The sequence below is a fragment of the Chrysoperla carnea genome, chromosome 2 (genome assembly GCF_905475395.1).
Source record: "Chrysoperla carnea chromosome 2, inChrCarn1.1, whole genome shotgun sequence".
Lineage (NCBI taxonomy): Eukaryota > Metazoa > Arthropoda > Insecta > Neuroptera > Chrysopidae > Chrysoperla > Chrysoperla carnea.
In genome coordinates this window covers 32,029,383-32,056,474 of record NC_058338.1, presented here as the reverse complement: position 1 = coordinate 32,056,474, position 27,092 = coordinate 32,029,383, and the positions used below count along the sequence as shown (strand labels likewise).

Sequence of the window (27,092 nt, the reverse complement as noted above, 5' to 3'; positions counted from 1 at the left end):
TGAATTTATAAATTAAAAATATCAAAATCGTAATTTTGCTGGCTTAAGAGAGGCGTTTTAATGGCGTCTTATACATAACAACATCGTCAATACCTTGGACTGCAGCTCTGGGAAAGAAATATCATAATCATTGGATTTTACAGTACAATTTCACTAATTCGGCACTTCAATAGACCGTTGCGTCTAATAATCAGGAAGCCCCCCACAATCAAATTTTATAAAAATTCCAAAAAAATGATTTTCGTGCCAGTGATGATATTTATTATGAATTTTCCTATACAATCCGGTAATCCGAACATTCCAATAATCCGGCATCCTTTGGTTTGTAAATCCAGTGAAAACAAACAATTGACTGAATTAATTGTTGAAATACCATGCATAGACAGTGCTCATTACTCTGTCACATTACACATTCATACATGCCACACATATATAACTGACATACCCATATAAAACATACTATACAATTTGCGCATAATTTGCGCTCTCACGGGTAAACAGTGATGTTTACGAAAAAATGTTGCAAACAAGAGTTGTTTATTTTTATAAGGGACAATTTTTATATTTATACTATCTCTAACGGTTTACAAGATAGGTTCTACGGACCCAAGACCCAATTGACCTATGTTGCTCATTTACGAACTTGACTTCACTATTTACGACCTCAACACGCTATAAAAATTGAGTCTTATATCTCTTTTCGATTTTGAGTAATCGTGATGACAGACGGATAGACAGACAAACAGATAACCGGAAATGGACTAATTAGGTGATTCTATGAACACCTATACCAAAATTTTTTATATGTGTTTCATATATATATTACATGGTATAAAAATTCAAAAGTTTTCGTCTGTTTCATGATTGGATTCAAATATTTTATTTGTAATATCTACACAATGAAATACTTCAGTTATCAAAAAATGTATCAATAAATATTACCTAAGACCCTTATTTACACAGCAATTGCTATGCCATATTTATTTTTTATAAAATATAATTGATTACATATATGATGGCTTATTAAGTAGTAACCTTTGATAATAGTTTACTTAGCACAAATGCAAACCTACTTGCAATTTAACCTTCGGCGTTAAACTAAAATCAGTTTCACACATAAATACTCTGTGATTAAATAAACATCTTTATTATATTATAAATGCGAAAGTAAGCATGTTTGTTTGTTTGTTTGTTTCGTTTTCACAACTAGCGATTGGTTTTTAAGGAAACTGTATAGCAATATAGCTCATACTTCAGAATAACACACGATAATTCAGAATAATCACTTCAAAATAAAGAAATAAAGTCAAATTACTACAATGAAAATAGGAGGAGAGGTACATTGGGTAGATTTTTTATTCAAATTTTAAAAATTATCATTCTAATTGAAAGACCCAATAAATACATTGAAAATAATAATAATAAATTCTGCAAAAAAATTGAAACGGTTTTAGACACTAATTCATCTTGAAGGTCTTTTGGATAACAATTGATTTTGAGACCATATAATATACATTGTGGCTCATGGTCGTCCCATATCAATTGTATACTTTTTTTTTGATAAAATAATTGACAAATTGTTTTTTTGTAATAATAAAAACTGGTGGATTAACCACTGTAACAGTTAATGCTTTGCTTTATACTTTTTTTAGTCATTATATTTAATTTATTTTTATTTTATGACTAGAGATGCCTTGGTAGTACTATTACTAATTATTAATTTGAAATTGGAGTTACATCATCATAATATTTGTGGATGGGTTATTTGTTAGCATTCCGTACACACAAAAACAAAATTCGTATTTACAGTGTGATCTAAGTTAATATAACAAGAATTTTTTCAAATGGTAGGTAGATTTTCTAGTTATAGGCTCTTGACATTTTGCGAAAAAGCTGTAGCTCTGTAACTGTAGATTCTTCATGATTTAAGCTTTATTTTAACATTATCTACTATTTGATGAAGTATTGCTGTTACAACTTGGTTTATCTTGTAGAACCACCCAAATAGAAGAGCAACCGAAAATAGCAAGCTTTAAAAAGGTTAGGAAGCATTGGGAAATCCATACCTTAATAACTGACTCTTATCCAAGCGCCAACTAGTATAAAGAACCAAGTGTAGTGTTGTTACATTTTATCAAGGCTAATAAATCAAGCCTTGAAGCTTCTTATTTATATTTTTTATATGTCTTATAGTTATAGAGACAATAGCAGAGAGAGTGAAGGCACTCGGCAAATAAAGGATGGAAGATTGGACACAGTGGGAAAAGTTGGGCTCCCAAGTAAAAAAAGGCGTCCGCGTCTCAGTAGTCGATTTGAAGCTTGCTGCTTCGCGATACTTTCAAGGGGTATCCTGGGCAAATAAAAGTTTCGTAGTGGAAAATGTAGCTAGGCGTGACAACAGTCTCTGAAATTGCTGTTTCTGTTACAGTGGAGATACGGAACATTTTTAATATTTTCTGCATTGTAACAATAAATTTTAGATTGGAAGTTGGAACGTGTCGCTAAAATCGGGATTTTGTACAACGCTTTCTTAGAAACATTGTAACCCTCGATCAATTATCTTTAGATATTTTTACTTAACAGACTTATTTTAGTAGACTTTTGTTGTTTCTGTTTAAAAATGATGTACGCAGTTTTAATTAACACTCGCAGCTATAAAAAAGCTAGCCCTTGGGGAAGGTTTTCTATTACAATTGCAATGATTGTATTATTGAACTATGGTACTACCTGAATTGACCTCAATATTATAATATAATATTCTTAAATTATATTATGATTATTGTTAGTCATATTGATTACTTATTACTTACGTAAGGTAATATTTTATAATAAAATGATAATTAAAAGTAATTAAAAATTATCTCAATTATGCGAGGATGGTATGTTTTCTATAATTTATTCAAATTTGAAAAGCTGTCAATATTTATGTAGAAAACATACACACTAAAGATCCGATCATTTAATTACAGGAAATAAAAAAAGACAGGAAGCAAAATTTTTTAAATTCTGTAATAAGGCAAGTTTTTTTTTAGTCTCTAAACTTCTCCCACTTTCAGTTAACTTGAAATATGGCCGCCTATCAATATATTTGACATTATCAAGACGTTATTCCCGTGTATAAAGTAAAAGAGTATGATAAACGCTAAAAAAGTCGGTGTTGAGTTTTTAATAAAAAAAATATCTACAATGACCGTTCCTGAGTCCATTTGGACTAGTTCCGGCGTTGCATCTATTTAGAGAGGCGCCTTCCTCGTTCACAACAATATCAAAAATTTTCAGTACTCGATAGAAGTTCTTTATTTTCTGCCTCGATTTTAGAAACAAGAAAAATATGTTTTTGAGCAGATAGTGTACTCGCGATAAATTAAATCCATTGGTTTGAGCCCAAAAAACATATTTTTATGCAGATTGTGCATTCGCGATAAAATAAATCCATTGGTTTGGACCTACATCCTTACATCATCTAGTGGAGCCACATTTTTTCAAACCATGAAACAATGTAAAAATTTTTTTGATAATGCTGTTCCGAAGAGTCCGAATCCAGAGCGGACGAGTAGTCAGATTAAAATCATTCATCCCATGTAAAAATATGGGAACTAAAATATATCTACTTTTATTCTTAACCCATAATTTTTAAAATCGTTAGTTGTCAAGTTGCATATTTCAAATTTCAATTTCATTTAATTGATTAGATCACGATTTTAATACAAGCCGTATAAAAAGAAACAAAAACAAGTCGTGGTGGATATGATGTTTGGGGACTATCTACTGATTTTAGACAAGCAAAAGTTAAGACAAGCAATATTTTTAAATAACGAAAGCAATCAGCTGTCAAAACTCAAAAACACGCTTTTAACACAAGAATAAAAAATTTCTATAAAATAAATATCGCGGCGCTGAGATCTAAAAAATTTACTCGAATAGATTAATTTTTTGTGGATTAGACCGTTTTCTTTGACAAGAGTGCATACACGTTTTAAAAATGAATTTAAAACACTATAAATATCTCAAAACGTAAAGATAAAAAAAATTTTGTTTTTGATTTTCAAGATGAAAACAATAACTTTCTAATATAAAGTTATAAAAAAAAAAATTCTGTCTACAATTTTAAAGTAAAATTTCAACACCTTGTACATAAATTATTGTAAATTGTACCTCTATCTAGTTACCTGAACAATAAACATACACATAACATACATAAAAATTAAACGATAGCTAGTCAAATCATTGATGCATGTAGCATTAATACTACCTATATCATCAATATTGTTCAAACAAATTAAATTATTTTTATTAAAATATTAGCTATTAAGTTACATTTATATTAGTTATTAAGTTATACAGAAACTCGTCAGTAACAGAGCTTCATCACTTAGGTCATATTTCTCTTCCATTAGATTCTCATTATTTAACTAGGTTGATACCCGCCCGCTTCACTGAACTTAAAATTAAACTCTTTTGATCTCACTTATCTTCCAAAACTTCCAAAAGGCATTTCCCTTTAAAATTAACCTAACGGGGGCGCAAGAGAAGCTCAAATAAAGCATCTCGAAAGTCCGATGAATCGTGTTCTAACGTAAGGGTCATTAAACAGATTTATAAAAAACCCACTACTTCCAGTTGACCTTTGATAGGTTCATAAGTTTATATTTTCGAAGGACTAATAAGAGAACAGAGACAGACATTTTAATATCAAGTAATAGTTGTTTAAGTAGGCCCTCTGTCTAGAACAACCAGTTGAAATTTTTTAATGTCTATCCTGAGATAAGATTGTTAATTTATTTTTTAAAAATTCCACTTTGTTTATGGAAGTGAAATAGAAATATGGAACTATCATGATAAGTGCTGTGAATGTTGTAAAAATTGAGTAAAACAATTCACGCAGTAGCGGCTTCAGAAAAGCGAATGCCCCCTTAACAAGAATATACATATCAGAAATCGTTTAATTTAGGAAAAAAGGACTCTGAAAACTTTAAACTTAAGTAACAAATATTAATTTTTAGCTACAAAACATTTTCCGTACTCATGCGCCTTAACATGCTACACTAATACATTTATGTTTCAATCTAAGATGGTGAACGACCTGCTTAACATTCCATTGTATAATCCAAACGAAAATAACAAAAAACAATTATTCATCATTTTAAATTAAACATTGTGAATTTGAAATTTCTCACAGAAGCTTGTTTAAGTTGTTGAATTTTAGAATATCAAAAATTGTTATAAATATTATAAATAGTTTATTATTATTCGTTTATAATTTTTGTAGTAACATAAAATTTATTTCACGAAACATTATTGATCGTAAAATCACGATTTTGTACTTTTCACTATTACCTACATTTTGATCGAAGATTTTATATTACATTTATCCATTATGTTTGTAAATTATCCGCCGCTTATAGTCACTTTTCCCGAACTCCATTTTAACCTTTCAGGATTTATTCGAAAAAATTCATTTCAAAACTCAATACCAAAAATCATAGCCAAAAAAAATGATATTCACAAAAACAAAAATTTCCAAATATTTACAATTTAAAAAATATTAATTTTAGAGTTGGGATATAGGCAGCCTGTTTTGTCATATGGTTACTCAATTGTTTCCATAATTTACCCTATTTTGGTTCATATACACGGTACATACAATAAACCAAATACATGCTTTGTAATCAAATAATGTGCTATTTTTAGCTTTACAATACCACGCAACTACAAAAATATATAATATATTGTGTGAAAGTGATGCTTATAAATTTGATAATATAGATATCTCTCTCCAATCTATAGTCGTCTCTGTCCATCAAATGAGGGATCTTCGATGAACTCATAATTAAATTAAAATTTTATTTTTATATCACCGACAACCTTATATTTTTATGGCATTATTATAAACTACAAGATTGTCTAAATATTTTATATAGTTTTTGATCACACTCTCTAGATTTTTTTATATAGAAATATCCAATTGAAAAGGATAACCTATATGATTCATCATTTTTGGAAACTTTCTTAATCAAAAAATTTATTTATACAGTTTTATTGAAATCTCTAGTATTATTCAATCCTTGCATATCTCCTTAATACCCTTTTCATGGACTAAGCATTATGAGTTAGTCCTAATTTGCAAGCTTGATTCATTCAATCAATAACAATCTCCTCTCAATATAAGATCGAACTAATATTGGTGTATAATTGTTATTTATTATATCGGTTGCATATAATTCAAAAAATTGATATTTTGGATAATTTTTGTTCATGACTTCGCGAAAAGGCGCGACTTCTACAAAACCTTTTCCAATTCTAGCATTTAGACGTATGTTTCAATTCTATAGGTTAACAGAAAACGAGAAAATATGTGATTTATAGCAAATAATACACCGCATTCTTATAACAATGGCAAGAGTAAAAGAAACAATTATGTTAGATAATAGTAACAATTAACAATAATGTAATAATATTAAATTAACGAATGTATTAACAGATTTTGTATATTATTATTTATATAATAAACAAAATTATTATTATTAATATTTCAGTATTTATTATATTTATACATTAAATTAATTATTAATAAAAAAACAACAACAAAACAAATAAAAGAAAATGTAGGGTAATTATAAAGAAGAAATCCAGACCGCGATCTACTTTACTATAACTACTATCACTACTTAAGTACTTAAGTAAGTAGATACAAATGAACTTGATTAGACAAATTAAACTGAATGAAACCCGCCGAGAATGAAACCGACCAATAGTTTTCTTTGCGTGCAGAACCGTTTTAATATCGCTAGCGGAAATACTTCTACCCGTTAAATCGATGCATTATATTATTAATGCACGTTTTCACATATAATTAAATCGTCATTTATGTAATTATATTGCCTATATTTATAAATAATATCATTATTTAAAAATACAATATTTATAGAAATTGAAATAAATAATATATGTAATAGAATTAATGAGTGTTCCAATAAGAACACCAGTTTTGAATTGTACGCTATAAGTCGTGTCATCATCTGATATTAAAGAAGAATTAGTCGTTCGTTAAGTGGAATACACAACAAGGAATTCTCATTATGAAGAATGGTTATCAAAATGTTGAAAATTTCACAGCCACAGTTCGCACAATGTGAAAAATTATGGTGCATCGAAATTCCCTTAATGAAGTCACTGTGAGCAGATTAATGAAAAAATTTGAGCAAACTAGATCTGTAAATGACGAGAAAGGAGAAACACTTGTCCGTTTTGGTTGTTCGACTGAAAATATCGCAACAGTACGAGCAATAGTAGAAAAGTTCAACCATATCAATGCGACATTGAGCTCAGGAAATTCATGTTTCCAAAATCACTATAACAACATAGTGCAACATGCCATACAGAACTGTTGAATTACGGCATAAATCATTTCCTGGTCGGGTTATTTCTCGTTTTGAAAATCGGCATTGGCTGCCCAGATCATACGATTTAACGCCTTTGCATTTTTTTCTTTGAGTTTTTTTAAAGCCAAAAGTTTATTTGAATAAACTCACAACAATTGAAGCCTTAAAAGGAAAATTCAACATGTGAACCTAAAAGTTGTGTCAATAGTTTGTCCTGACAATGAAGCGTAAAGATATGTTTAAAATTTCGATTTGAATTTTCGAAATTATTACAATAACTTTCCTATTAGTACAAGATCCGAATTAGGGTCGACCTTCACCCATCTGTTTACCGAATGAAAGTTATTTTTTATGAAATGTAAAATATTAACAAATATTCCTGTAACGGGTTGCCTTAAAAAATATGGTCAAGACCATTTTTAATATAAATATCAAAACTTGGAAAGCTTGTAAACATTATTTTTGACCAATATTTTGTGGCCAATCATATACCACCGTAATTGTAACAAAATTATCTTTATTTAGATATGCGTGTCAATGAATTAACAGATGCACGTAATTACTATTTTCAACTTGTATAAATGCGATAATAGTGAACGAAAAAAGGCAGACAACATAGCTGCTGCATATTCTTTATGGCTTTTACTTTCGAGTAGATCAAAATTCGTAAGATATGTAAGTCAGTGAAAAATTTCTAAAAATTTTACTCTTGATATTTTCACTAAAAGTAGTCTGGACCACATTTTTTTAGGCAACCCATTGCAGGGATATTTGTTAACATTTTATATTTCATAAAAAATAACTTTCATCCGGTAAACAGATGGGTGAAGGTCGATCCTAATTATGATCTTAGACTATATATACTGTGAAGTTAATAATATTAATAATCAAAAATATTCAAGTAAGCGTTGAGAAAATATATTTTGACATCCTTGTTTTCAAGAAATATTTAAAGAATAATGTGTAGGATTACCTACCGTTGTTGTCGTTTCACATGGCTAGTAATACTTTTTATCCTTTTTGTTGCGATGCTGATAGGTGGATGGTTTTATGTATGCTATAACTCAAATCCAAAACTAAAATTTTTCGGCATAGCACTTGAAAAGTAGGTACAATTTTTATATTTTCAACAATTAATAATGTCGCCAATAGCTACACATAATAACCAGCCTTATTTTGATGGATTTATCCAAATTTTTTGAATACGAATTTTGTAAGGCCGTTAGAATTTCGTTTTAATTAATTCAGTGACCTCATTTCATCCTCATTTTCAAAAAATTCGTTTCGAGAACGCTGAGGCATTAAAGTCGAATTTTCGAAAAGAGCTGTGTTAGATCAAAATCAATTCATTATCAAAAAAGTTATTTTGGAATACCTCCATTGATTCTTCTAATAAGCTAATTTGTATATAAGGATTTAAGAATTTTTATGAAAGTTTTTCCTCTCAAAATCTCCAGATATTGATAACTACTGATTAAAAAAAGCTACCATTTACATAAGAAAAGACATAACAAAATATATATAAACCATTGATAAAATTGATAATAACTTATCTTCTTATCTTCTTTTACAGAGGGGCCCCAAAAGGAAAAGAATTAAGACGGAATCGATTTGATATCAAAACAAACGATCTTGGATTCGATAAAATACCAGAATTTCCAAAGAATCCAAATTATTTTGACAACTAATATATTTATTTAAGTATTTTTATTGTAAATTTTTTTTAAATTGAATATATATAACCTAATCTACAATTGAAACTATTTGTCGTTTTAGTGATTGATAGATGACGGAGACATGTTCATATATATATATAAGCCATACTTTATAGAAACGATTTATTGCGATTGCATCCGACGTCCCTTTGCTGACAAAACGAGTTAAACGATATTAACGATACAGGTTTAATAATAGAATGATTAGTTTGTGGTTTTGAACAAAAATTTGATGTGAAAACCATATGAATGTCAAGCGCTTCTTCTTTTAAACGCTTATTTATCGAAAACCGTAAGGTTTGGTAAAAATTGTCACGGATAAAAAAATATTAAATACAGATAATGTGTTGTCCAGAAGTAGGGTTTTTCTGTCCAATTGTACAGGCGTAAATCGAAAAAACACAAGTACGCATGAATCGGAATTTGTTGAGTACACTCAGACAAACATTTTCCACTCGTTCCCATCAAATCAACTGACGAGGAGTCGATTCCTTGATTAGACTGTTTTTTCGGTTTTATTTCCTCGGTTATTAATTAGGTACTTATTTTTACAATCAATGGCAGTAAATTTTATCTTCATCGTCTTATGATCCAATAGCTTTATTTTAATTTTTTTATTGCAAGAGTCTACTTACCGAATACAACGGTTTTCCAACACAATGGAGGCAGATCGTTGTGATGTGTACACAATAATGTTTATAAATCTGAAATATAAAAAAAGAATTCACTTAATTATATGTTTATTGGAATATTGATAAAATTATCTTGCTTTTATTAAAGTTATTCAATGGTCATAGTGAATTATTAATGCTATCAAATGGTCATAGTGTCTAACAAATTTCCTGCTGGGTTTTTCAAGACCGATAGCTTAAATATGACGTTATCATGCTCATTTAAAACGAAGCACAATCGTAGAGATATAGTTTGGTAGATTCGCCAAAATGAAGTCACTCATTAAATTTCAAACATGTATTAATCGAATTTATATTAGGTATTTGGTAGTACATACTATATTGTTACAATAAATAATTTACATAATAAAAAAATAATTTTATTATTGGTGTATGACTACAAAATTAATTTTAATCTCTTGAGAATGAACGAAGTTCGAAAAATTTTGAGATAAAATAAAAAACTTGTAGTCATACACTAATAATAAAATTATTTAATTATTTAAGGACGCGGACTAAAATTTTTTAAGAAATTGTGTTTTTTTCATTATTTGTTACGCCCAGAAAAAAATTTTTTTTTTCCTGATCCCTTTCATAAGAATGTTATTTATTTTAACAAAATTATAGATGTGAATTGATGAGCTTTCTGTGTAAAGCATTTCGTTTCAACAAAATTTACTCCGTGTACTCTTTTCTAGACAAATTCTTTCACAATTAATTAAAATAAATTAAAAACATTTGTGGTTGAGCCATTAAAATAATTGTCTTGTTTAAGTTGTTGCATTGAAAAGTGATCGTTAATTATTTATTATAACTGGTAAATGCAAATTCAGTTTAATTAAAAATAATAAGTAATAAATTAAAATGTTTCACTTTTACTTAATTGTAAGAAAATTATACCGACAAGTTAGCGGGCTTACTGTTATAACAGTTAAATTTTTTAAAGACTATTATGTCAGTACTTGTAAGCGTACAATGTATTGTAAAATTACTACATAGTTTAATAGTAACTTTAACAAAGAAATTGTAACATTGATAGCTCACTAATTCCAATAGCGCATTGCCCAATCAGTTCCATAAATTAAGCGGACATATTTAAATGATAATTTAAATATGATAAGTAAATGTTTCGCATGTATTTTAATATTGAGCGCTGCTAGAGGGAATTGCCTTGAATATCTAAGTGAACTGTGATTCGATAAAACTATTTAATTTGTATTAATTTATTTGGTTAATTATCTATCAAAGTAGATCTCAGATCGAAAATTGGCAAATAACTTTTCCCTTCGTCTTTATGAGCTTATTATGTAGGCCAACGATATGCAGTTAATAACAGAACGCCCTGTATAAATGGTATAAAAAACGTTATTAGTTCGTGGTAAGCGTGGTAATATTATGAAACATAAATTTTGCAACACTCGGTATTATACTAAATATAAACACATAATTGGGACATTGCTTCAGGAGATAGATTTGTTCTTTCTTTTTAATTTGAAAAATTCGTTCTACTTTTTCATTTTTCATGAATTTTATGAGACAAATTTCATACTGCCATTGTTTGGGCGTCATATCACAGACCCTATTGGTAAATTAAGTACGTAGTTTTTACATAACTGATTACAAAGCTCGGTACACACATAACCTTCAAATACTTTGTTATTCTCATTTTCTTTATATACTGTAATGAATCTGTCCAAATTATTCTTTTTTTTTTTTGTTTGAAGATATTTTGTTAAAAAAATGCATTCTTTCCAACAGACAAAATTGTAGACACTAGAGTAGTTTATATAAGAAACAATTGCCACACGTTTAATTCGAAGTCTGTCATTTTTGTTAGCTATGACAAATGACAAATTTTGACAGAGCTCTGGATTTTTTGACATGTGACAAAACTGAATCTACATGAAATTGCAGATGATCCCCAGTCATAGAAATTATGAAAATATAATTAGAAAACGAAATAATTTGTTTAGACCTGATAAGATGGATGTAAAACGATAAGATCTTTAGTTATACGTGCGTCGATTTTAACGCAGGTTTTTTAAATAACATAGTGCTTACTGGTGCTCTAACGCGCGTTGAAATTCATGTTCGTGTGACAACATCATACCTATTTAACACAATTTATTGCTAAATTAAACGCACGTTAGGAGCTTCATGTAATCCTAAATTTTTGTTTCTGTAATTTCGTGTGGACTCAGATAAACCATCTGGCTTATCAATAAACTCTAATGAAAAAAGTGTAAAGAACTAATTAAATTTAGCATAATGGTTTCTAGTAAGTATAATAATCTCTTTTTTTAATTTATTTTTAAATTTCATTTGGATTAGCTATAAAAAAAAATTAATAAAATGTAATATGGAAACCCTTGCTTTGCATATGCCGTGTGCCTCAATTTAAAGTATTCATCCAATGATCCGGAAGATCGTCTTTGATTTCAAGATATTTGAGAAAGAGAGAAAACAATCTAATGAATGCCACAAATATTTTGTGTCCATTTTTGATATAGCAGCACAAAATTCCTACTTGTAGGTGCCTTTAAATAAAAAATTTGAGTATCGAAAAGTGCGAATAATGAAAATTCGTGAGTAACGTTTCAGTAGGTACTCGGAACTAGATGGGGTAACGGGTACTTCATTATTCGGTACACACGGTTTCTTACAGCTCTTATATAAAATGATTGCAACAGGAGCAGTAAGAAAATAAATTATAATAACACATGAATGAAATGAATGGTTATTATTTAAAATAAACATTGAAATAATAACATAATTAATTAATGAAATTTTTTAAAGGCGGTCAAATTGTATCAAGTTTTGTTATAAATATATGATGTAGAATAATATTTACTTATTATGTGTATAATTGTAGTACATGCACTTTCTCTATCAAGGTCCTTGTATTCAATAGCACACTTTATTTTAATAATAATGAACTGTTACCGCAATATATATCCATAGTCCGATCAGCAGTGTCAATAAATCTGCAGTTGCGGTTAACATTCTCAGTACCTTTATGAAACAGTTTCTTGAAAAATTAGTGCAGGAGTTCCAGTGATTTTTGAACTGTACTTATTCAAGGTTTATTTATATCTTTCTTTCTTTTTTTTTTTTTTATAAATTTTGAAAATTTCTACGTGTTTAAACTTAATTGATCTGATCTGAGCTCTTCATTCCAGTATTATTACCGATTTTCAAAGTAAAGGAAATAAATTATTTGAGAAAAAATTCGCAAAGTTGGTAAATTTCAAAACTTTTGAAATAAATTAAACAGATTTGTATTCGGCTTACATTAGTATAGAGGACAAAGGCGCTTCGCTCTATATGCATAATGTCTTTAACTACAAAGTGTTTTCTTAGTATTTGGACTGTTGATTTCAAATTTGAAATGTCTTCAAGAATCGCAGGATCAATTGTTTATAACAATTTTTATCATCAACTAATATCTTTTTATCATTTATATTTTCGATTATGCAAGCAAAAAATTGGAAATTTTGAATATCGCTAGATAATTACATTAAGAACTACAATCATTCCAAATATATCAAAAAGCTTTATTTTGAGTATTGTATCCTCTAAAAGTTTTAAATACTTTTTACACTTTAAAGTAAACCGATAGCCTGTGTGTTTAATCAGTCGGAATTTATCACAAAAAGCACGGCGTTCGCTTGCCATCAATAAATTTAAAACAATTTTTAATCATTAGAATTGGATTTTAAATCGTGGCGAATTTTTGTAAACAGTCATTCATACTATTATAGATTTTTTACTATTTTTTATTTAAATAAATAGGTACTACAATGATAAGTTGTTTTGCAATGAAATTGAATTTTTATAAATCATATAAATTATATTAAATTTAAACAACTTTTACCTCCATAAACAGGCTACAGCAAAGGAGGCATTATTGCCTATTATCTCTACATCAGAGACGTTGTGCCAAACATACTGTTTTATTAAAATCCCCTTGGCACCAAAGTATAGTATTTTTGTATATGGTCGAAAAAGACACAAGATATTTCGAAAATTTAATTAAGTTTGAAAATTCACTTTGAAATGTTTTGAATATAAGTTTGTCAACTTTTTTATATTAAAAAAAATCAAATAACTCTAAGTACCTACACAATATTTTCAAGTCACACTTCCATGCCAATTCGCACAATATTTGTGATTAGAATACGCAATTTGCACAAAAAAATTTGGCGATAAGAAAAGAGTAGAATTAATGTTTTATAAAAACAGCTAAAAAATATTTATTAAATATGAATTCTTATCACTAATTAATTTCTTTTGTGAATAAATTACCTAGTCAAAAAAAAAAAGAAGAAATTATTTGAATAATGCTATTCAATCATTTATGCCATTTAATTTCATTAAAATAATTTTATCCACGTGTAATCGATGCCACGAGTTACAAATAAATTGACTAAATACTTAAAAACATTCATCTGACAGAAACGATACACATAAATCAATTTATTCATAATATTTGGGTGATTTTAATTTTAAAATTTAAATAAAAAATTAACTTGGCAGTTTAAGATCAACAATAAAAAAAGATGTAATTAAAAAAAATACTGAAAGTAATAAAAACGATATATAAATATTATTATTACACACAAGTTCTATAAGATATGCAAAAGCAATTATTGTATAACGGTAAAGAAAATTGTTCACATTCCAATAGGCTAAAAGATATCAGCGATATTACATTATAGAGTTTATAGATATCAGTAACAACACAGATTTTAAGGTTGTCTTGCTGTGAAATTCGAATTTATAATTATTTCGGATGGAATTATTACGTAATTTTTGTTCCGATTGTTATATAATGTATACTAGATTGAAATCCGCTCGCTTCACTGGGCTTAAAAGTAAAAACCTTCGCTTTATAGCCTCCACCCTCTCTTGATATACACAGTTTTCAATTTTGTTAAATGTAAAATAGTCATAATTCAATGAGTATATCAGAAAAGTTGGCCATGATTGGTTTGACATTTATTATTTTAAATTTTTACAGAATTCTTTAATTTATAGTCCAAAATTAACATTTTTGATGGATCGTAAATAATTTCATTTTCTACGAGGCTATGTAAATAACTGCATATGGGTTTTATAAATTAAGTCTAGAGCAGATTGTAGTGGTATTACATTAATCGTAAAACAAAAAAAAAAAAAATTCTGTTTGTAAAAGTAATTTCTGCAAATCAGCCCATTCGATGCGATTTTTAGACCTATGGAGTGGACTCAAGCTTATTGACGATGTAGGTACATTGATATGAAGGAAAATAGTTTATCGTTATGAAACTCGATAATTTCATTTTTGAAACAAATTTATGCACCTATTCGGCCAAAATCCGTTACTTTCATGTGGCATTGAAAATGAACTATTAGTTTTATATCAATGATTGAATTTTACAAAAATAAATTTCAAATGGCCTCTGATATCACTTAGTAAATCGCAGTAATAGTGGAAAAATCATTGATTTTAAATCACGACGTAATGCAAATGATAATACCAAACACTATTTAGGAAATACGACTGCCAAGGCATTACTTCAAGAATAAAATTTACGATAGTTTATCGTAAAAATTATTTTCTAAAAAGTATAGTCCAGTGTTACAATAATATATAAGAAAAATTACGATAGTAGTATCTTAAAAAATCCGTAAATTTTTCTCCGTGTTTAAGGAATGTTCCTTCAATAATATTATCAGATTTATATCATTTATTGTTGTACCTTAATGGTTGTTAATTAGAAGAATTATTAATTTAATTTAATTTTCTACTAACACTTCATTTAAAAAAATTATTACAAGCAATAGTGGCCAGGCCATCCATTCAAGATTTAACCAATAACAAATAAACTATTGTTTACGAGTTATTAAAAAAATGAAGTCTCAATATAAGAATAATAATATTATTAAACAAATAATGGCTATTGTTAAATGCATATGTATGTACACATATCCATAACAAAACACCTCATACTAATAATAATTACTATTTTCTACTAATTACTTTGTAGATATTGTAGAATTAGAACAAGAACCTTCATTCTGATCAGATTGAACATCTGTAAACGAGCTATCAATTACCTTCATCATAAAACAAGCACGATTTTTCAAAAGAAGAATTCACTTTATTACTAGTATGTATATGACAATTCTGAAATATATATAAGAAAAGTTCGATTTATATTACGTAAATCGCTTCAAAAGCATAACATTTAAGAATATACTTTTTGTTGTTGTTTTGTTAAGATAATTTAATAACAATTGCTAAAATTTCCATATTTCAAAAGTACGATTTTGGGGTGGGGGGCTGCGAAAGAGAACATTTCCTTTTTTTTCGAAAGTCGGGCAAAATTATTATAATTTTTCATGGAATCAATGGATTTTCAAGAAATTATCTTTTTATGAGAATAAAAAATCAAATTAATATAGCCTGTATATATGCAATACATATCAAGATATGCTATGTTTAGTCCCAACTAAGCCGTCGAATCTACATTAAATACAAAAACTGTTGAAGAAGTTTCTTACTACTAAACTCTTGACTTATTTTAACTTCTCGAACTCATTAAGAGATGCGGCGTGACTCATGATACACCCTTTGTATTGCACAAATTCGACCCGCATGGAATAACGCATAGTTTTCAAATAGAAGACGTAGCTTCTGAACCTTAAATGGTATAGTAAACAAAATACATTCATGAAATAATATTTTTCTAATTTTAATTTCTTCAATGTACTGCATATGATTTGACCTCATTATTCAGAGCCGTGGATCAATTCAATCAATTTTTTATTGAATTAATAGACTTAATAATCATCTGAATGAAATTATTTTTTTAGAATTTATAGGTGGGTATACTTTGATTACAATAGAAAAATATTACCAAATATATGACCAAAAGACTAAATATTAATGGCAGTGTTGTGAATTGCGAAATTGTTCAGATATTTCAATTATTTTTTGATATGAATACTAAAACTTTTATACTTAAACTTTTGTTTTCCCTCTAACGGTTTACAAGATGCGTCCTAAGGACCCAAGACCCAATTGACCCATGTTGCTCATTTACTAGCTCGACCTCACTTTTTACATCGCACGCTATAAAAATTTCAGCTTTATATCTTTTTTCGTTTTTGAGTAATCGTGATGTCAGACGGACAGACAGACGACAGACAGAGAGACAACCGGAAATAGACTAATTAGCTGATTTTATGAACACCTATTCCATAATTTTGTTCATAGTATCAATATTTTTAAGCGTTACAAACTTGGGACTAAACTTAGTATACCTTGTATATTTCATATGCATAGTATAATGAGCATCGTAAAAAATAGCGTACGATTGACTACTCGATCTCAAGGCTTACTTATAAATGGCATGCAAGTGTTTATAGTAAATTCGAATAAACAAGTAAATACTTAAATATATGTATCAAACTTTACAAAGGTGATAATTTTTGTATAATATAGATAAAGGTCACACTAGATAATAAGAGAATGCTTGAATTTATTTATAACGAAACCTAATTAACATATACTCACCTAAATAATGATACTTAACATAAGTATCGAAAACCTTGATATTCATTTAACAGTTTTACTACTTATTTCCTTTCTATAAATAGTGATAAATGTGATGTTAAACAGTATCTACAAGTTATACATTATATCAAAGACAAATCTTATTCCAGAACTGGCTGGAGAGAGAACAAGTGAAATCAAACAATTGACTGAATTAATTGTTGAAATACCATGTAGAAGGCAGTGTTGATTACTCTGTCATATTACACATACATGCATATCACACATATATAACTGATATAGCCATAACATACATACTACATAGAATTTGCGCATAATTTGTGCTCTCACGGGTAAACAGTAATGTTTACGAAAAAATGTTTCAAACAAAAGTTGTTAATTTTTTATAAGAAACATTTTTTACATTTAAACTTTTGTTTTATCTCTAACTGTTTACAAGATGGGTCCTACGGACACAAGACCCAATAGACATATGTTGCTCATTTACGAGCTCGACTTCACTTTTAACGTCCTCAGTACGCTATCAGCTTGATATCTCTTTTCGTTATTGAGTAATCGTGATGACAGACGGACAGACAGACATACAACAGACAGACAACCGGAAATGGACTAATTAGGTGATTCTATGAACACCTATACCAAAATTTTGTTCTTAGCAAATATTAATATTTTTAAGCGTTATAAACTTGGGACTAAACTTAATATACCTTGGTATATTTCATATATACATATATACTTATTCTTTGTGATTAGTAAGAAAATTACTAAGGCATTAGAGCATTTTTCTGATACAATTGGCCAAAATATAATATTCAATCAGTACAATTTATAAATAATCATAATAATCAAATGCTCTATTTCACACTGTATGAATATTTTTATAAATTTTTACTTTACTCTCAATAATTTTATTTCATTATTATCTCATCTTTACAATCTTTATGAGTTACTGAATATAATAAGTATTCAATTATTCGAAATTACGGAAGTTGCATGATACAATTGAAATTTATATAGCAAATTATTTTCCATCAAATCTTTATTTTTATCATCCTATAAACATTTTTATTATCTTTAAAAAAAATAAATAAAATGTTTTCTTTACGTCATAAAATTTGTTTTCATTCATAAAATATTTCGAATTTAGACGAAATTTAGTAACAAAAACCCTTCGTTAAAACTATTAATTTATAGGCCATGACGAATGTACAGCTGAATAGACCACGGAGCAGTTGGTGTCCAAGTTCGAGTAGCACTTCGCCGATTTTTCTAAAGCGAAATAATATTTTCACATTTACTTTGCCATTGCAAATAACGTAAAGAAAGTTTTTGCAGAAAATTGCATATACTTTATAAGTTAATGCCTCATAACAGTCGTACGTGAATCAACAGCCATAAGTTAATTAAACTGCAAAATTTATCTACAGCCTAAAATAACTCTTGCATTCAACAGAAAATATTATAATAAAGCTAATTAAATTGCAAAAAAGGGAATTTTTTTCGGAAAATAACGACAACCTTCTCCGGAATCGGAGGAACCAAAGGAAGTTAAAACGATCAGATGGAGATGTTTGTAGAATACTTTTTTTATACATTTTAATTCATTTCCATCTTATACCTAACAAGTGAAACCAAACAATTGAGTGAGTTAATTGTTGAAATACCATGTATAGACAGTGTTGATTACGCAATCGTTTGTCTTATAACCGGTTTATGTACTATATAATGTTGCTATGCACCCTAGCGGGTAAACAATGTTGTTTACAAAAAAAAGCTGTTTATTTTCTTATCGGGGACATTTTTAACATTTAAACTTTTGTTCTATCTCTAAGGTTTTCCAAAATGGGTCCTACGAACTCAAGATCCAATTGATCTATGTTTCTCATTTACGAACTCAGCCTCACTTTTAATGTCCTAAGCACACTATTTCAACGACATACCTCTTTTCGTTTTTGAGTTATCGTGTTGACAAACAGACACATAGACAGACATTCAGGTGGAAAACCAGAATTGAATTTTATGAACACCTATACCAAAATTTTGGTCATAAATTCAAAAGCGTTATAAACGTGGGACTAAACTTAGTATCGCTTAATATATTTTATATATACATGGTGTAAAAATAAATGCATTGCAGGGGGCGTGTAAATGTAAAATTTAATTAAATTAAATTATCTCATAAAAGCTTCGAGATTCAGTCCTAAAAGCACTGAATTATATTATATATATATATTCAATTTAGAAAGATTTTTCATTGACCGACTTTTAAAAGTGCAAATACTAGTTAATAAATTTGTTACTTTGTTATTATATTCGAAATATGTGTTATAAAAAGCATACACTTTGTATTTAAAATAATTGATATAGAGCCAATTTTAAGCCACACTTATTCGATGTTGCATTACATTGGATAGTTAATTATTAACGCTATTTTAACAGATAGGTACCATACATTTAATTTGAACACGAATAATTAAATATTAATTTTTAATTTAGTGTTTGTTATTCAGGTTTAATAAATCAATGTTTTAATGTAATTGTATCTGTCAATGTAAAACCACTGTGATTTATTGTTCAGTTATAATCAACACAATAACGATATTTTAGAGAATACGGTGTGGCATAGGAAATATTCAACAACGTTTCTTAAGCATTGACTTAAGGATGTACATTCATGAACGATATTAGTTGAGAAATAAATAAAAAAAAACAAGTGAAAACAGACAATTGACTGAGTTAATTGTTGAAATACCATGCATAGACAGTGTTGATTACTCTATCACATTACACATACATACATGTCACACATACATAACTGATTGTCCCATATAATACATGCTGTACAATTTACGCCTAATTTGCCCTCACGGGTAAACAGTGATGTTTACGAAAAAATGTTTCAAACAAAAGTTGTTTATTTTTTTATAAGGAACATTTTTTATATTTAAGCTTTTGTTCTATCTCTAACGTTTTACAAGATGGGTCCTACAGACCCAAAACCCAATTGACCTATGTTGCTCATTTATGAACTCGACCTCTCTTTTTATGTCCTGAGTACACTGTAAAAATTTTAGCTTGATATCTTTTTTCGTTTTTGAGTTATCGTGTTCACAGACGGACGGGCAATCAAAAATTCCTTTGCAGTTTTTATTCATTCAAAATTCTCAAATGCAAATTCGAGTTGTACAAAAACAAAACATTTTTTTTAAATATCTGCAATAATAATAAATAATTAAACGAATCAAAATTATCATTTTTGAAAATTTAAAATCTACTTCGTGGTGAATAAATTAATTTCTTCGTGATTTCAAATATCATGAAGGCCGTCTAAAGCATCCGTAACTCAGAGTCACGGTGTAAATGCAACCTATTACAATTTTGCTATTCAAAACATAATCAGACTAAACGAACGTCCATTTGTATGTATTTTCGAATGTATATATGTATGCAAGTATCTTCTTTTACTAATTGTCATTCGTTATCCTAACCAGCTTGATAAATATATATTTTGATAAATGACATGTCGTCATTTAATTCTTAACCTTATTGTTAACACCTTACCTTCAATTATTTTTGTAACCAAGCTCAGGTCATTAAAAACACTATTTTTATTATCAAGCTGGGGGCCGCCTTACGTTAGGTACCCATGATCCTTATTATTGTTGATCGAACTGGTTGAATGAATTACTGTGAGGGACTAAATTGGAGAATTGTACTAGTTACCTATTGAGGGCTAAAGCTCGCCATTTTGAACCTTAACAAATGGCTAGAAATATTGTACCAGGAAGTGCAACCGTTAATAGTTGATAATTTAAAAGTTGTGGGAATATAATTAATAGTAGATTGTAGAAATAAGTTTTTAGCGTAAATATCGTAGACAAAAATTTATATTTTGGGTATAACAAAATTCAAATAAACAATTTTAATGCATTTAAATAACTAGGATGAGAAAACATCAAAAACTCACAAAATATACTAGTATAACGAATACAAAAATAAAATGAAATGAATAAATTCTTTTTTACTAATTTTAATTGCATTAGCGATATTAAATTATATAAATTGATTTCCGTCTTTGGGACCTACACAGAAAATAAACAAACTACATACAAAAGTAAATAAGAACACTTAACTTTCTGTATTTCAGTATAATTTTTTTATTTTAATATATTTTTTGTGACATTTACTTCCATGTATAAAAACTATAAACGTATTTACATATGTCAAATAAACTTATTAAATAATTGTATTGCTCCATGATAAGTATGCCAAAGTTCTAGTTAATCCGACGTTTTGAAGGGGCTCAAAATCAAGTTCAAATAAAATAATAAAAGCGTATTAAAAATTTGCAAATTGGAAATGAAATCAAAACTATAATCATTTGCAGGGTTTTTAAGTATAAGTAAGCAAGTGCTAGCATTCAGTAATAGCGAATAACTTACTAACAGCTACTTTTATAAATAATAATTGTCATGCTGTTGTTTACTTTCACAGTCATCTGGCTTGTATTTCCTATTCGGTATAACAAAGTTATTTCAAAAGAAAGTCATTTTTCTTGTCTTTTATTTTCAGCGATATTCAAATTATTCAACGTATATATATATATTTAGAAAAGAGTCTATATATTTTGGTGTCCGAGCAGTCAATTTCATCAAACAGATGACGCCCCCGTAATTAACTACTTGTAGAAAGTGTTTCAATTTCTGTATTACTTTTTTCAACCGAGAGCCCATAATGAAACTTTTTTTAAATCTTTTGCAGGATTGGAAAAGTTTAGTTGTAAGGAAAATTGAAGTGTCAACTGTCACTTGAGTTTCATTATATTTATGGGAATCAAGTATTTTGTTAATTGTGTTTCTGTATCCACCACTCTCTAGAAACAAATTGGTGAAAAGGAAAACAAATCACTTTTTTGTAGTGACTATTCACTATTTTCGACATTCAACATTCGAGTCGAGGATATAATCTATAAATATATAGGAGACTTTCTATAGATATAGATAGTCACTCATCACGATATCTCTGGAACTATAAGACCTAGAGACTTGAAATTTGGCAGGAATATTCCTTTTGCCAAGTAGAGGTCAGCTAAGAACGGATTTTACGAAATTCCACCCACAAGGGGGGTTGCGGGGGTGTTCATGAATAAAAAATTCATATTTTTCAATTATGGCTTTTAATAGTTCAAAACTTGGTCAGAATGTTTTAAATTACATTTAGAAATTTTTTTAACCTTCGGAGGGTAGAAAGGTGTAGCGAGAAAGTGGGAAGGAAATATCGAATATTTACAAATATACCTAAGTGGGGTATCAAATAAAAGAGCATGACGTGTACATTACAAAACTGTTATCCAACGCAAGGAAATGTGGAAGGAGAGGTGCAAGTGGGGATGTTGCCCAGCAAAGCGGGTAGTTCCCAGCTAGTATAAATATAGAGGTGACAAGAGGTTCACACTATAGGTTTCAAAAATATACATTAAAGTTAATTTTAACTAACTTCCATTTCACATTTACTTTTAAATAAATTTGCCATGATCATTAAATAGAATTTAATCACTTTAATTTCGACCCAAAAAATTGCCTTTTTTGAAAAATTGAAACTAATATATTATAATCGTTGGTGCGTCGGTTGATTCTTCATGGAAGTGCAATCTTTTAAATGTTAGTACATTAGATTACTATTAACTATCAATTAAGGTAGTTCTTTCCCTGCAATCCAGTATAACATTATTTTTTCTACCGGCTTATTACCCATTCTATACGTATATACATATACCTATACAAATACACTTCATATAAATAAGTTTTTTTTACTGCTTACTGTAGTGTACACGATTACAATCAAATACAATTAATACACACATACACCTCTCCATTAAAAATAATACTATAAATATAATATTTAATTTAATATTTTAGGGAAACTACTTTTGACAATTCAAAACTTTTTTTTTATTAATACCGTGTACGGACTTGGTTGAACCATTTTCTCAAATATGCCACAAGTGTTGGCGGCACGAGCTTAAATTATTAATTATTTATAACTTATGAAACACCCTATTCCTAAGCTGTAGGAAGCATGTTAATAATTTCGATCATTGCATTTATATTAAATTGTAATTAAGTGCAGGCGCTGGCTGACGCTTTGTGGGCTTTAAAAATTTTTACTCGAAATATCAGGTTAATATTTTCTTATGTTCTTTTACCTATAGAATAGAGACTATTTAACTTGGTAAATCATCTAAAATGTTCATGCGTGTTCTATGTCTTTATTTATTAGAAAATATGAAAACTGACCGAGGAGATGAGCCTGAAACTATCTCGAGTAAAACTTTTTTAAGAAAACAGATCCCCTACCAGCGCCTGCACTACCACTAGTATTTTAATAATAATAAAAAAAAAAAGATTAAATACAAATTGAACAACAGAACCGACAGACAACAGTATCACAAAATGATAGCAAACAAATATACAATTATTTTATGTCGACTGCTTGAAATTTTATATCGTGACGAATATAAATTTAAATTAGAAATGTAAATGACCTTAGACTTAGAGGTAAGGTAGAAGAAGAGTTGAGCTATTATATACTTCCTTAGTGATTATTATTTATTACTTATAATTTATGAAATTTGTGGATAGACAATAATTTTATGGCAGATGAAAAAAAAAGTGTTTTTAATTTTTGTATCGTTGGGTTAATATATATGTAAAATCTCAGTTTACAACACGTATAATGATGGTTAGTTTGGTTAGGCTTTTTTTAAATCAAATATTTTAAAACGGGTTTACATTTACAATACTCTACATCCTCAAGATTGTAAAAACTCTACATCCTCAAGATTGCTGATAATAATATTTTGCTTAAAATCAATCGACTAAGAACTTTAAAGAACCTTTTTCTTGAAAGAAATACGGCATATCAATAACTAGTTGGCAAAATTGTTGGGAGGTTAGATCTGTTTTCAAATTTCAATCGATTTGTTTTTAAATTTCAATGAGAAAGACAGAATATAGACCGCAACTCAGTTTATTCTTGATTCTTTTTTATTAACTCGCTTTTTGTAGGTCCGGGTGGAATTTGTAATTGATTTTAAACTAACTTCCCGATGAGCTAGAGACTTTTACCAAAGCTCAGAAGTGGAGGACAATGTATTCATCCTAATAACCACGGAAATTTTTTTTAAGTCACCTTTTTTTATATCGGATTAAAAAATATATAATAATTTTTATTTTTGATAGCTATTAAAATACTTTTAAGGTTGGAAACGAAAAACATGGGGCGCTTCATCATAAAAACCAGCACCTACTCGGTCAGCAAAATTTCAGCACATTTCTACCAGCTACATGCGGATCATGCTTTTTGTTTCCAATCTTACAAGCATTTTAATATCTATCAAAAGTAAAAATTATTTGTTATTTTTTAGTTCGTTATAAAAACATGGTAACTTAAATTTTGTCTAATCAGATTCTAGCCAGGAAAATCATGAGAATTCCTATTTAAGCCTAGTTCTACTTTAGATCACCAACCACAAATGGAGTCTCAATTCAACTTATACTAGGCGGTTTAATATCTGGGAACAGTCAATGATTAAAGCCTTGAGGCCCATAAGGCCTTTTGCGATATCAGCTCCTCATTTATTTTGAGAGGTTGAGTGCACTTCCTGTTTGTATATATCACGAATTACAACACCCCATTACAACTATTAATTTTTGTTGAGACGAAGGGAATCGAATCCACTACCCTACGTATACCGTGGACAGTAGTTGGTACATTTCTAAACCTTTGGTTTCACCTATGAAATTTTTTGTGAAGTATATTGTAAACAAGAATATATAGCTATGAATCTCTTTTTAATTACATAAAATTATTTCTCTCATCTCAATTTCTAAATTATTATACATGAAGCAATTTTTATAAGTAATGCTAATTGGGTATATGAAGTTATGTGGTATCGTCAGTTCATATGTGCATGTATGTATGTACCTGAGTTTGTGTATGGATGTACCATGTCTGAACTAACAAACAATTAACATGCAAGAAGCAACAAAATAACAAAACAAAAAAGAATCTTAACAAGTGTGAGTCAAACTTCGTCATTTGTGGTTTTGTAATTCGAACCGTTTTAATATTATTTTTCAATTATTAATAACGGGGAATAATCCGTATTTTCCAGCTTACACTTTGGCATAAACATAATTTGGTCAAGTAAACGTGAACCATGTGTCCAATTCTGTGTGAAAAACTTCGTATACTAGTACTGGCGATCCATTATAAAATATTTACACATTTTTTAAGGATATATGCAAAGATTGAATAAAAATAATGCTAGGGATTTCAATAAAACTTTATAAATAAATTTTTCATTAACAAAGTTTCCAAAAATCACAAAAAATTCCTAGGTCATCGGCTTAGGCTTTTTATTATTATTTTATCGTTTAAAGTTGGCTGAAAAAATGATGAATCATATAGGTTACCCTTTTTAATTGGATATTTCTATATCAAAAAATCTAGAAAATGTGATAAAAAACCATCTAAAACATTTAAACAATTTTGCAGTTTATAATAATACCATAAAAATATAAGGTTGCCAATGATATAAGATGAAAAAAGATGACTATAGTTAGAGTATTGATGATTGAAGAGTGATATCTATATTATCAAATTTATAAGCAACACTTGCACACAATATATTATAAATTTTCGTAGATGCGTGTTATTGTAAAGCTAAAAATAACATATTACTTGGCTACAAAGCATGTCTTTGGTTTATATGTATGTACCGTGCAATAAACCATATTTTTTTACAATACTGTAGGTTTACAATCACCTTTAGTGATAATAATAAACCAAACCAAAAAAAATCGGTTCATCCGTTTAAGCGCTACGGTGCCACAGACAGACACACACACATAGCGGTCAAACTTATAATACCCTTTTTTTGGTTCGGGCTTTAAAAAGTTGTAAAACACATTCGGTAATAGAATAGGTCCCAGGACATCGAGTGTGTTTTGGACTGTCGAAGCAGCTTTTCAATCTAATTACCTACCTGTTACTGTAATACTAACGATGGCCGAAATAAATAAATAGTCATCGCTTCTTTTTATACCATGCATATATGTAATATGCAAGGTATACTAAGTTTAGTCCCAAGTTTGCAACGCTTAAAAATATTGATGCTATGAACAAAATTTTGGTATAGGTGTTCATAAAATCACTTAATTAGTCCATTTCCGGTTGTCCGTCCTTCCATCCGTCTGTGGGCACGATAACTCAAAAACGAAAAAAGAAATCAAACTGAAAAGTGAGGTCGAGTTCGTAAATGAGCAACATAGGTCAATTGGGTCCTGACCTTTGGGTCCGAAGAGCCATATTGTAAACCGTTAGAGATAGAACAAAAATTTAAATGTAAAAAATGTTCCTTATCAAAAAATAAACAACTTTTGTTTTTAACATTTTTTCGTAAACATCACTGTTTACCCATGAGGGCACAAATTAGGCGTAAATTGCATAGTATGTATTATATAAATTGTATATGTATGTGCAATGTGATAGAGTAATCAACACTATTTATGCATGGTATTTCAACAATTAACTCAGTCAATTGTTTGTTTTCACTGTTTTTTTTTTTTAAATTAATGAAGAAGAGGATAAAGAAAATGAAATATGTAAGATCATAACTTTTAATATATATACATTTTAAGGAATAACAATCATAGACGGATTAAGGTAATAAATTTTAGAAATTTCAGTTTCTATTGTC

At 28.8% G+C, this 27,092-nt stretch overlaps 1 protein-coding gene across 2 annotated transcripts in view; it reads right to left on the bottom strand.

Moving 5' to 3' along the window:
- Window positions 1-27,092, bottom strand: part of LOC123292368 (beta-1,4-glucuronyltransferase 1-like) — a 160,969-nt gene that overhangs the window by 34,951 nt on the left and 98,926 nt on the right. For both annotated transcript variants that reach the window (XM_044872997.1, XM_044872996.1), the window contains one exon: window positions 9,733-9,801. The gene's annotated coding sequence lies outside the window, so the exon portion shown is untranslated. The remainder of the gene's footprint in view (window positions 1-9,732; window positions 9,802-27,092) is intronic.